This window comes from Arachis ipaensis, chromosome B04, assembly GCF_000816755.2.
Source record: "Arachis ipaensis cultivar K30076 chromosome B04, Araip1.1, whole genome shotgun sequence".
NCBI classification, from domain to species: Eukaryota; Viridiplantae; Streptophyta; class Magnoliopsida; order Fabales; family Fabaceae; genus Arachis; species Arachis ipaensis.
The window spans coordinates 105,724,522-105,739,085 of record NC_029788.2 but is presented as its reverse complement, the minus strand read 5'-3'; positions in this window follow the sequence as shown (position 1 = coordinate 105,739,085).

The window sequence follows — 14,564 nt, the reverse complement described above, 5'->3', positions numbered from 1 at the left end:
CAAGAAGCTAAATACTTTACTGGCAAACAAATTGTCAATAGCATATTTTTAAATTAAAACTAAATTTGATTAATTAATTATTACAAAGGGTTTGATCATGGTTAAATTTGACGACAATAAAATCATCGTGTGTCCGTCAACAATATTATCTATGCTAATAGGTGCCAAAGTTTACCGATTGTTTGATAGTTAATAAAAATAGTTCATTGAAAAAGAAAAGTTCTACTTATTTAATTTATCGATGATCTCATACTTTATCGATAGTCTAACTGTTGTTAATTTGTATTCGGTACAACATGAATAATGTGTTGTGGATCTATAATTTTATTTCTTACTCATCATATGCGTGTTATTTTATACGGAATAATTATAAAAAGACAATACTCTAAAATTATCTTTTTAATTTAGCATTTAGAATTTCATATATATAACATTTATGATTATATACTTGTTACATATAATATTATGTATTTATTTCAGTATCTAGTAGTTAATGAATGCAAATAAAAAAAAAAAGTAAGTTATATGAGTATATTTGACTTCCAAACTTTGTCCCCAAATATTATCATCAACCAACTTATTTATTTGTTAAGAATTTCATTGTTTTATGTCCATTCTTAATAATGTGAGAAAAGCGAAATTGAACCCATGCATACATGATATATACATGCATATGTTACTATAATAAAGTGTTCATGTGTGAAAAAATAAGTTCATTTCTATATCAATCCATTTATATTCGTACTAACATATATACTGAAAGAGTCTTAATGACCCTGAAGAATTCTGAACAAGCAAGAATTCAAGAATTGAACAATTGGAAGATAAAATTGTATTATGCAGTAAAGAAAACTAAAGAACTAAAGAACTCAGCTCGAATGAAAGAGAACTAAAAGCATCTCAATGAAGTGAATTATCTCGAGTGTATATTGCTCTACAGAGATACAGCTATATATATATAACAAGTGCACCAACAAATAACCATAGTTAATTACAACAGATTTCCAACTATAGTTAACTCTACACTTCGAAGCTTCAGTTTGAATATATACTTCTCAAATAGCAGGAGGGACAATGGTTTGGTTAGAGAATTTGCTATTTGGTTTTGAGAGGGGATATGAGTCACATATAAAGCCTTCTAATTCACCAGCCAGGTCTCTTAGGAAGTATAAATTCAGTTCCATATGCTTACATCTGCTATGTAACATTGGATTTGTTGCCAATAAGCAAACTGACTGATTGTCACAATATACTGTTGGAGTAATAATAGACTAATAGTTCTGTGGAATGTGCGGGTGTCCTCAAGTAATTTCTGGATTGACATCACTTATGTCTGCGCATCACATATGGATCTATACTTCACCTTTTTTCTGCTCCTGTTCACATTGTTTTGCTTGTTATTTTTTCAAGATATCATATTACAATCTGTTTATACTCTAGTCCAGAAATAGAGCCGGTTCCAATAAGAATAAAAAGGCTCACCCAAAAAGAATGGCTTCTACTACTTACCCGACCTCTTTTAAGAAGTCGGACACGACAAAAAGGACCAGCTTTACTTGTCCAAAATAAGTAACTGTCTTCCCAAATCTCTCCTACTATCTATATCTCCAATAAAAGATAGATTCCAACAAACTCACAAGATAAAATGAACGGTCATTCACCAACAAAGATGGAACTACTAAAAAAAATGGTTATCAACTCTACTATAAATACACTGACACCTCTCAAGTATATTCACATTCTAATCTATAAAATACCTACTTAAAACCTTTGCTAACTTAAGTATCGGAGTCTCCTGTAGGTATCACCCCCACTCCTCACGAGAAACTCGGACTGCGGCACAAGAACAAGTTGGACGCTGCTTCGCCAAGAGTCTGAACCTCATGTCCAGGCCCAAATCATCATTTCAGGTAACCTTCGGAACATTGGTGCCGTTGCTAGGGACCTGGAGCTCAACCCTTGACAATGGCGGACAATCAATATGAAAATGGCCACACAACATCTGAGTCAAAACTAGAATTCCATCACAACGATCTCGCGCTGGCACTACCTCCACCTCGGGAGAGAATAGCATGTTCCCCACGGAGAAAGAATATCAGGAAACCCTCAACCGAGGAAGATTCAATCAGAAATCCACCCACCCGAAGATGAAGAACCTCCTCATCCAACGAAAATACTAGGGCTAGTCCATGGCCACCGCAGACGATTAGAACAACTCGAACAGGAAGTTAAACGACAACGTGAAGCAGAATGAGAATTGCAAAGGGGGGTACGACACCGAAAAGAGCTGGAAGAAAAGCTCTTAAGGTTGGAGGCCAACCTCCGAAGGCAAAGCAATCGAGCAGATTGGGAGGAAAGCCCTTTGAAAGGTGAAGACCCGTTCGTTGAAGAGATCGTGCGAGCCAAGGTTCCAAGAAATTTTAAAACCCCGACATGGATCTCTATGACGGAATGACCGACCCGAGGCATCATCTTAGCAACTTCAAAAGTTGGATGTACTTAGCCGACGCCTCTGATGCTACTCATTGCAAAGCCTTCCTGACTACTCTAACCAAAGCCACGATAAAATGGTTCGATAACTTACCTCCCAAGTCGGTAATTTGTTTTGATGACCTGACGAGAAAGTTTCTTATTAGGTTCTCAATTGAAAAGGATAAGGTGAAGCATGCCTCGAGCTTGCTAGAAGTTAAACAAGAAATCAGAGAGACACTCTGAGATTACATGGAAAGGTTCAATAAAGCATGTCTGGAAATACAAACTTATCTATTGAAGCAGTGATCATGGGATTAGTTAATGGCCTTAAAGAATGGTCATTCTCTCAATCCATATCCAAGCAACACCCGGCTTCCTTATACGAACTACAAGAACGGGTGGAGAAATATATTAACATGGAGGAGAATTCACAACTAAGAGAGCCTCTCCTGAGATCCAGCCTACCTTATCCACTTCGGAAAAGGGGAAGCAAGCCAAGAAGAAATAAGAATATAACTCGGAGAAACCCTGAAGGTATCCAAGTCTCTCTTGTTGATGTTTACAGGGAGATATGCCACACCGAGAAGCTTTCACCTCCTCACCAAATCAAGCACAAAAGGCAAAAAGTCAGGCAGAATACTGCGAGTACCACAAGCTTTACAGGAATTCTACCAACGACTGCTATAATTTAAAAAATATTATTGAAAAATTGGCCAGAGAAGGTCGACTAGACAGGTGCCTGGCAGAAAGGTTGGATGATCAAAGGAAAAGGAAAAGAGATGAAGAAGGAGGCCAACAAGAATGTCCACCTCAAACTCTTGAACGACACATATACATGATTAACAAAGGATTTGCTGGAGGAGGAATCTTGAAATCATCACGGAAGAGGCATCTTAAAGAGGTGTACCAATTTGGGAAAGATAACAGAACTCCCAACGTGTCCACCATCTTGTTCACTAAAGAGGATGCTCAAGGGGTAACGCCTGGTCATGACGACCCGGTGGTGATAACAATGTTCCTCGCTAACGATGCGGATTTCGACTATCCACAAACTAACCGGCAAGTGTACTGGGTCGTACCAAGTAATACCTCGGGTGAGTGAGGGTCGATCCCACAAAGATTGATGGACTGAGAAATAATGGTCGAATGACACACTTAGTCAGGCAAGCAGAAATTGATGTTTTGGTATTCAAAAGCATTAAACAGTAGTTCAGAGAATAGAAAACGCAAACAGTTAGAATTGTATGAAAAATATATTAGATAAAGCAGTTAAGGTATCAGAGATGTTTACTTTTCTGGATTAAGTTTTCTTACCAACTATTTTAATCATGCAAAATTCATTCCATGGCAAACTGTAATTGACTAAACCCTAATGTCTTAGTGATTTAGTCTCCTCTAACCTAGTTAACCGCCAATGTCTTTGTCACTTAATTTTGATTAGAGGGTTAAGCTCAATTCTAGTTTATGGCCACAAAAACCCTAATTACCTAAAGCTAAATGGATTATATATCACGTATCCATATTAGTTCAAGTAATTAGCAATTTAGGAGAAATTTACTTTCAAACTGTTGTCAAGCTAGATAACTTTGTCGAGAATCACAAGAACACATATAGAATAAGGGTTATACTGTCGTTCTACCCAGATTCATAAGATGAAGAATGAAAGTAATCTTTGAAACTGAATCAATGCATTAATTAAAATAGAAAAGCAATAGTCTTAATCCATAGAAATAAATAGAGCTCCTAACCTTAACCGGGGAAGTTTAGTGGCTCATGCTTCAAAGAGAAAACAAGGGTTTTAGAAATTGTGAAAGTGCGGAAGTGAGAGGAGAGATCCTCTAAAGAGTGAATCTTCTCCCTTTTATCTCTACCCTAATTTGATTTGAAACTAAAAATAAAATATTAAATTCTAAACCTAAAAGATTTGGTTTGTAAATAAAAATTACAAAAATAAAATACGAGTAAATAAAAAAACTAAATCCACTAAAGATGCTCCAAGAGTGATTGAGATCTGGCTTGATTGGCGCTAAACGCCAAGATTAGCGTTTAGCGCCCTTGAGGGCAGAGAGCGTGCTGAGTTGCTGGCACTAAACGCCAACTTGGCATTTAGCGCCCAAAGGGGTAGTTTCATTTCTTCTCGTTTCTTTCTCAAAACTCTTCCAAATTGATCCAAATTTCACCTGAAATCATCTAACACCAAAACAACTCAAAGTAGCATCAAAGAGGATTTTGTTACTAAAATATAATAAAACTTAATAAATTCTAACTTAAAATAGGCAGAAAATAAGGGGAAATAGGGTAAAAGATGCTCATGCATCAGCCAACGCAAACCTCCATAGAACCCTTGTGGATCAAGGCAGTTCGGCAGATATATTATTTAAATCAGCCTTTAACAAACTCAGGCTGGAAGAGAAGAATCTAAAGACATACCCAGATAACCTCTTCGGACTGAGGGACACGCCGATCCATCCTATTGGGTTATCTCTCTATACACTCCTTTTGGAAAAGGAACGAAGTCAAGGATGTTAATTATTGACTATATTGTGGTTGATGTCACGTCAGCCTACAATGTCCTCATAGGTCGGACCATTCTAAACCGACTTATAGCGGTTGTCTCTACATCACACTTGTGCATGAAGTTTTCCACTACATAAGAAATTGCCACAATAAAAGAAGATCAAAATCTAGCACGTAAGTGCTACAATGAAAGCCATAATCTAAAAGGCATCCCAGACGGAAAAGAACTCAACACTATCGAGCTCGCTGGTGTTCGAACTCGGAAAGAACTACGCCCTCAACCTGGAGGAAAGACAGAAGAAGTAAAAATCGTAGATCATCCCAAAATGAAAACTAATATAGGGGCTAACCTAGAAAAGGGACTGAAAGCACAGCTTGTAGACCTCCTACAGAGAAACTCTGACCTCTTCGTTTGAAAAGCCTCCGACATGCCTGGCATAGATCCCGACTTGATGTCCCACAAGCTCACTGTATACCCGAGTCCTAGACTTATCTAGCAAAAGCGTCGGAAACTCAGGCTTGAGAGGACGCAGGTCGTGGAAGAATAGGTGCAAGCATTGCTGGAAGCCGGATTCATAAGAGAGGTAAAATATCCATTGTGGCTAGCTAACGTGGTTCTAGTAAAGAAGCACGCAGAACGAAAAGTGGAGGATGTGTGTAGACTATACAGACCTCAACAAAGCTTGTCCCAAGGATCCATACACTCTCAGGAGCATCGATTCTTTGGTTGACTCAGCCTCAGGTTATCGGTACCTGTCCTTTATGGACGCATATTCGGGATACAATCAAATCCTGATGTATAAGCTGGACCAAGAGAAAACCTCTTTCATAACTCCTAAAGCTAACTATTGTTACATAGTAATGCCTTTTGGATTAAAAAATGCTAGAGCCATATACCAGTGACTGATGAACAAGGTGTTTTCCTCTCACCTAGGAAAACTCATGAAAGTTTATGTGGATGACATGTTCGTCAAAACTAAAGATGACCTAGCCCTATTGTCCGACGTCTCCAAGGTATTTCCCACAATAAGGAAGCATGAGATGAAACTAAACCCCTCAAAATACACCTTTGCAGTAGAGGTAGAAAAATTCTTAGGCTTCATACTAACTCAAAGAGGCATAGAAGCAAACCCGAATAAGTGTAAAACCATATTAGACATGAATAGCCTAACCTATCTCAAAGAAGTACAACAACTAAATGGAAGACTAGCGGTGCTATCCAGATTCTTGGTAAGATCAGCATTAAAATCCCTACCATTATATTCAATCCTCAGAAAGGAAAAGCAATTTGAATGGACCCAGGAGTGCGAACATGTCTTTCAAGACTTTAAAGCATTCTTGGGACAACGCCCCATATTTATCTGATGTATTGCGGGAGAAGAGTTCGTCCTCTATCTAGTGGTGGCAACCCGAGCTATAGCCTCAGCCTTGATCCGAGAATATGTGAACAGGTAGCAACCTATCTACTTTGTCAGCAAAGCTTTACAAGGAGCTGAGTTGAACTATCAAAAGATAGAAAAATTCGCGTATGCTCTTATCTCCCAAAGGCTTTGACCTTACTTCAAATCTCACACTATAAATGTTCGTACTAATAAACCAATAAAACACATTCTACAAAAGACGGACCTAGCAAGAAGGATGATACAATGGGCTGTAGAACTGTCCGAGTTCGATTTGAAGTATGATGCCCGGACAAAAATCAAATCCCAGTATCTCGTTGACTTTGTAGCTAAATACACTAAAAATTGGGGAAGTCCGACAACTTGGAGCTTATACATAGATGGATCATCAAATAAAGCCAGCAGTGGAGTAGGTGTCATCTTGGAAAGTGAGCAAGGAACTCGGATAGAACTCTATCTAAGGTTCGAGTTTCCTGCTTCTAATAACCAAGCAGAGTATGAAGCCTTCCTTGCTGGCTTGAAGCTGGCTAAAGAAGTAAGGGCACAAAGGTTGATAGTGTTTAGTGATTTACAAGTAGTAACTTCATAAATTAATGACACTTATCAAGCCAAAGACCCTAACATGAAGAAATATCTAGACGAGGCCCGGGAACAACTATCAGAGTTTTTGGAAAGGGAGGTCCGACACATAACTCGAGAATCAAATGCCCGTGCAGATGCCTCTCCAAGCTAGCCAGTACCAAGCCAGGGGTCAACAATAGAAGCCTCATCTAGAAAACTCTCCACACACCATCAATATCAAAGGGAGATGACAACTCAGAATAATGGCCATATCTAATCAAAACCTAAGATGGGTGACCCCCATAGTTAACTATCTTAATTTTGATGTCCTTCCTGAAAATGAAAAGGAAGCTCGAAGACTCGTAAGGGAAGCACAAAATTACACATTGGTCCACAATGTTCTATACAAAAGAGGGGTATCAACATCTCTCCTAAAGTGCATCCTGACCTCCAATACAAAGGAGGTCCTGGAGGAAGTACACAATGGCATATGTGGGAACTATTTGGGATCCCAATCACTAGCCAAGAAAGTGATCCAGGACGACTTCTTTTGGCCGACCTTACAAAGAGAAGCATGACAACTTTCATTTTGCGCCTCCCGAAGAGCTTATTAGCGTCACCTCACCATGGCTATTTGCAAAATGGGGTCTCGATCTCCTCGGACCATTTCTTCAAGCTCTAGGACAAGTAAAACATCTCATAGTAGGATTGGCTATTTTACTAAGTGGATTAAGGCGAAACCACTAGCAACCATTACTGCCCAGAGAAGTTGAAAGTTTCTCTATAAAAACATTGTCATAAGGTTTAGAGTTTCCCAACTCCATCACCATGGACAATGGGACTCAATTCACCAACTCAACCTTCAGAAATTTGGTGGCCGATCTCAAGATAAAGCATCAATTCACATCGATGGAATATCCTCATGCTAATGGACAAGCTGAAGTTGTAAATAAAGTCATATTAGCCGGGTTGAAGCGCCGACTACAAGACGCAAAGGGAGCATGAGCAAACGAGCTCCCTCAAGTCTTATGGGCATATCAGACAACTCCTCACTCTACAACAGGGGAGTCACCTTTTCGACTTGCTTACATAATGGAAGCTATGATTCCTGTAGAAGTCAATGAAGAATCACCAAGAGTTATTTTCTACAATAAAGAAGCCAATACTCGAACACAAAAGGAAGAGCTCGACCTCCTCCCAGAAGTCTGGGAACAAGCTCGGGTCAAAGAAGAAGCACTAAAGCAGAGGATGGCCTTAAGGTATAATCAAAAGATGATTAAAAGAACCTTCACTGCAAACGACTTAATACTGATCCGAAATGACATCGAAATCCAGAAATCGGGTGAAGAAAAGCTATCTGTCAACTGGAAAGGACCCTACAAGATTGTTGAAGTCTTAGAAAAATGTTACTATAAAGTGTCTGACTTATAAGGAAGGGAATTCCTAAGGTCGTGGCATGCGTGTAACCTAAAGAAATACCACAGTTAGATAGCGCACCTTATTTCCTAGTGTATTCTTTTTCCCGACCTGAAAGAACTTTTCCCAACAAGGGTTTTTTCTTAAGGGAATTTTAACGAAACACCATAACAAGGTCTAAGGGTAGTCAAAATCCTTAGTAGCAAATTTATGTGAAGGAATTTTTTATTTATCAATGATAACTCCATTTTTCCTTTAAAGTTTCCTATAAAAACGCATTAATTTAAGCTTGACAAACCGCAAAAATCATTGCCCGACCTAAAATGGTCGGCAAGATGAAGGGACAAGGTACAAATTAATGTAGAAATTTATATAAATAACTCGTGAAAACCGACCTCAAAATCAAGGTGGAACAAAAATGAAGTGTAAAAGTAACTTAACAAAGTCCGACTACACGAAGTTGGAACTTAACAAAGGAAATTAATATAACAACAAACTCACCGATGTCACCTCTTAAGCTTAGCAACAAAGAAACATTAAAAGTTGCTAAGACACGATCTTCAACTAAATGGTTGCACGGGCTAAGATCTAACTCGAAGCAATTACTTAAAACCTATAATCATTAAAATGAGAAAAGATTTTTTGATAGAAAAAGCTGTCCAAAAAAGCACAACCAATCATATGGAAGTGTTAAAAAAAGCTACCAACTATTACAAATAAAAATTTTTTCATAAAGACCCACACATCGGGCCATCAAAATATTAAAGACAAAGAAAAAACTACAAAGAAGTGCCCAGTAAAGGATTAAGATCGTCCCTAGTAACAACGTCCTTAGCACGGACAGAAGAGGTCGGGTCATATTTCGGAGACTGGCACAGCTGGGATAGCACCAGGTGGCAAAGGAGGAAGCTCGATGCTAACAACCTTGGGATTCTGAGAAGCTTGACCGATCTCTGCACCCAAGACTTTGGGTCAGACAAGGGAACTTCCTCATCATCCTTAGGAGTCAGAATGATCTTCCCATCTACTACAATGTTATCTTGACTGAACAAGGAAAGATTCGCCTTGGGAGCAATAATTTGAATCTGAGCTTTCAGGTTATCAAACATTTCATCCATTCCCTCAGCTACAGACTCCTCAAGTGTAGCATACCTCTCCCGCGCCTTGTCCAACTCCTCCTCAAGGTCGATCTTCTCCCCAAAAACTCGGGTGTAGCTCTCCTTGGCCCTTTTTTTAGTCCCTCCACCATGCCCAAGGTTTCCTCTACCTTCTTCACTTTAGCCCGAGCTTTCTCCAAGTTAGATGTCAGCCTATCTCTATCCTCCTTCAGTTCCTTCTTGATTACCTTCATCTAAAAAGAAAGGTCAGGCACCTTCTACAACTCAGATTTTGAAAAAATAATTTTTAAAGTAATGGAAGGACTCGTCAAAAATGGGGAAAACCTTCCTACCCTGGACGACATAAAAGAAAAGCCAAGCTAGCTTTTTTGAACCAAAGAGTTTGGTTAGAACAAAAAGGTAAAAGGAAACTTTGAGGGAAGGTCAGACATCAAACTTCCGACATAGAAGTTGATAAATTTTCAAAAAGGCCCAAGAGTTATGGTGAAGTTGGAAAGGAGCGACATTGCAAGTCCAAAGGATATTTATCTCAAAATCGGAAAAAGGAAGTTTAATGTCTAACTTTATAAAAATGCAATTGTAAGCGTAAAAGAAGGGGCATTCCGAATTGTCTAAAGGGAGAATCCTCAGGATCAGCCACTAATTTTGCTCATCTTCCTGATTCTCACACAGCCTCTGATGCCTACGAAAAGTCTCAGCATATTCTTTATCAACTATTGGATCAAGAGTAAGGACAGAAGTATCTACCCAAGCTAAAAGAGAATAAGGGACTTTTGTTGAGATGTCAAGAATAACAGAATGAGACATAAAACTATACCTACAAATGCAACAAAAGAAATTGTCACTAAAAAACTCGGGCATCAAGCAAAACAAGTTGGGTTCTCAACAAACAAATTGACAAATACGATTTGAAAAAGGTTTCTTTCTCCATTCAAATCCAAGAATTGGAAATGGCGCCACTTCAAAAAAAAAGGAAAACGACGCCATTTGGGGGCAACACAATCATAATCCGTAATAACAAAACAGCAACAGTCAACAGTTTTTTCAAAGAAGTTTCAAGACACAAATATCGACGATGTAAGAATCTCCACTAACATTTCCATAACTACTACTCAAAGTATCATTCAGAGCAAGCAAATATAACTATTCAAAATAATTGAAAGACAAGAAACAAAAAAGGTACCAACCTTAAAGAGATGCGAAACGGAAGGGCATGTCAAGCAGCAAGAAAGCTCGCATGTTTCTCTTCAAAGTGCCAAGAAATCTTCAAAGGAATCAAGATAGAAAAATCTCGAAGCCAAGAAATGGTTACAAAGCAAGAACAAAGAAATAATGGAAAGAAAGGAAAAGTGTTTAAGAAACGGAAAAGAGAGAAGAAGGAAGAGAAGAAGCTTTTATAAGAGAAAAGGGGCAAAGGGGACATTTTGCACCCCTCTTTAAAGCCACTTGCAAATTCCTAGGAAACTATCGCGTAACGTTTGCCCCTTCATTAAAAGCAGAAATGTTTCAAAATTTTAAAAAACACGTCGAGTACCGGACCTCTTGAAGGCGGTGTACCCAACAAGGAAGACAGAAGCCACAAATGCTTGAGCCCGGCCTTATGAAAGCTCGAACTCAAGCAAGGGCACTATTCATACCATGGCCCAGAAATAAAGGCAAACCCAATAAGGATAAAAGGGCCAGCCAAAAAGGATGACCTCTACCACTTACCCGACCTCTTTAAAAGGTCAGACACGACAAGAGAGACTAGCTTTACTTGTCCAAAATAAGTAACTGTCTCCCCAAATCTCTCCTACTATTTCTATCTCTAGTAAAAGATAGATTTCAACAAACTCCCAAGATAAAGGGAATGGTCATTTACCAACAAAGGTGGAACTACTCCAAAAAAGGTGGTTATCAGCTCTACTATAAATACACTAACACCCCTTAGGTATATTCACGTTCTAAGTGCTCCAATCTTGTGGTTGAGATGACTGGAACTGGCGGTTATTGAAATTATTCTGCTGAAAACCACCCTGAGGATTATTAAAATTCTGTGGCCTCTGAGGTTGCTCTTTCCACCCAAAATTTGGGTAATTTCTGCATCCCTGATTAAAGGTCTTAGCATATGGATCATTGTTGGGGTTTCTAGGAGCATTCTGATGCGGCGAAAATTGGTCGATTAAGAAATTAATAATAAAAATGCGTTGCAAGTACAGTTCTTAACCAGCAAAAATTCGTTTGTCAATTTAGAATAATTATCACAGATTTAAGAATAAGATTACTGGGAGTATCAATCTCAGGTCGTCTCCCAACGAGTTGCCAAAAGAGTGCAGCTTATTGGTTAGAGGTTTTTCCAGCAATTTTGAGTTTGAGAAACAGGAAAATAAATAATTGTAAAATTAAACAATGGAAATTAACGAGAGAATTTATATAATTAAATTAAAAACCTTGATCGGGAGAAGATTAATTAGAATTTCTATCCTTGTTGAAATTTTCCAAGTTTAATAATAAAAGGTTGTTGCTCTACCTGGTCATCCCTTAATTAATAAGAAAAAGTCAAGTAACTAACTAACCAACTATGTCACAGGTCCTAATCCTTTCCTAAGAAGGGATTAGAGTAAGAGTTGTTAGTCATCAACTACCCATTAGAATTAACACGTGAGTATCCCAACTCAAGGTTCTCCTTTCAATCAACTCCCAATCAAGTTAGGGAACTACTCCATTATCATGAATATAAACTTCACAGAATTAAAAGGGGGATAAAAGGAAAACATGATAGACAATTAAAAATCAATTAAAAGTAAAAAGGTTATTGTATTAATAAATCCCAAAATGCAACATACTTATCCAAACAGGGTCAACGGGCAGTAAAAAGAAAGGGAATTAAGAAAACAAACTAGAATAATAAAACTTTCACGGAGGTAATGATCCTTCTCAGTATCCAAAAGCAAAAGTATGAAACTCTAAAACTATGAATGTGAAGAACCCTAGAGGAAGGAGTAGAATTTTTCTCTAAGATTCGAAAACTCAACTAAAAACTATGCGTAATGTGAATGTCTAAATGTGTCTTGAGTCTCTGCATGTTCCCTGGCTCTATTCTGTATTTCTGGGCCAAAAATTGGGTCAAAACTCGGCCCGAAATTGCCCCCAGCATTTTCTGTTATTTCTGCAGATCGCGCATGTCACGCGTACGCGTCAGTCACGCGTGCGCGTCATTTGGCGAATTTCCTTGTCACGCGTACGCGTCAGGCACGCGCACGCGTGATAAACCCCCTTTGTAGGGTTTATCTTGTGTTGCATTTAGAGCATTTTGATAACTTTTCCTCACATTTATCCAATGAAATAGCATGGTTTTGTGATTGTCTCCATACTTGTGCTTAGATGTGAAAATATGCTTTTTAGACCTTTAATTTGATAATTTTGATTTGCCTTTGATTCCACTAGATGCCTTAATGTGTTTGCTAGTGATTTCAGGTTGAAAAGGGCTAGGAAGAGATCAAAGGAGTGAAAGGAAAGCATACAAAATGGAAAAATCATGAAAAGCCAAAAGTTTGGAAAATCCCATGGGCGCGCACGCGCACTATGCGCTCACGCGCAGATCGCGAAATTCTCCAGGGGCGCGTACGCGCCGATGACCACACATGATTTTTAAAGAGGAAAACGTGCCTGGTGATTTTGGAGGGTTTCCAGCCCCATTTGGAGCTGGGCTTTTGGCGGGAAAGAGACTAAAAAGACCAAGGAATGAAGGGGGAGGGGTATTATCTATCACAAGAGACATTAGGCTAGTTTAGTTTTAGTTTTAGAGAGAGAAACTCTCACTTCTCTCTAGGATTAGAATTAGGATTAGGTTTAGTTCAATAATTTAGATCTAGGTTTCAATCCATGCTTTCTTCTTCTTCTACCTTTCAATTCTATGTTGTTACATTCATCATTCTTCTCTTGTTGTTATTTCTTTCTTCTATTTTGTTTGTAGAGCTACTCTTGTTCATTCTATTTTATTTTAATACAATTTGAGGTAATTCATGTAGATCTTGTTTTCTTTGATTGTTGTTATTAATTCCTTGCAATAAGTAGTTGTTAGATTTCATTGTTGTTATCAATTTACTATGCTTTACTTTTATGCCTTCCAAGTGTTTGATAAAATGCTTGGTTGGATTTTAGAGTAGATTTTGTTCCTCTTAGCTTTGATAGAGTAATTAGTGACGCTTGAGTTATCTAATTCCTTTGTTAATTGATAATTAGAAGTTGCTAATTGATTTGGATACCATTAAAGCTAGTCTTTCCCTTGGGAGTTGGCTAGGACTTGTGGAATCAAGTTAATTCATCCACTTGACTTTCCTCCATGGTTAGAGGTTAACTAAGTGGTAGAAATGGACAATTTGTGGTCACAATTGAGGAGGATAACTAGGATAGGACTTCTAGTTCTCATACCTTGCCAAGAGTTTTGTTAGTTGCTAGTTTATTTTCATTGCATTTTACATTTCTTGTCTAAAATCTCAATACCCTAAACATACTCTACAACCAATAACAAGAACACTTTATTGCCATTCCTAGGGAGAACGACCCGAGGTTCAATACTTCGGTTTATAGATTTTAGGGGTTTGTTTTAGTGACAAACCAATTTTTGCATGAAAGGACTATTGTTGGTTTAGGAACTATATTGTAACGAGAATTTATTGTGAATTCTAGACCACACAAAAGTCCAATCATCAACACGTCATCTTGCAGAACTCCAATCCACGCGTACGCGTCAGGCACGTGCACGCGTCGCTACAAATTTCTTCATATCGCGCGCTCGCGTGAGCCATGCATGTGCGTCGATGCTCGCTGGTTATCTCCTTAGTTTCTTGTGTTCCTTCCATTTTTTCAAGCTTCCTCTCCATTCTCTAAGCCATTCCTGCCCTATAAAGCCCGAAACACTTAACACACGAATCACGGCATTGAATGGTATAAAGAAGAATTAAAATATACTAATAAAAGATCTCTAGGAAGTAAGTTTTCAACCATAAAACAAAACTAGGAAGGAATTGCAAAATCATGCAAATCATATGAATAAGTGGGTAAAAGCTTGATAAAACCATTCAATTGAACACAAGAT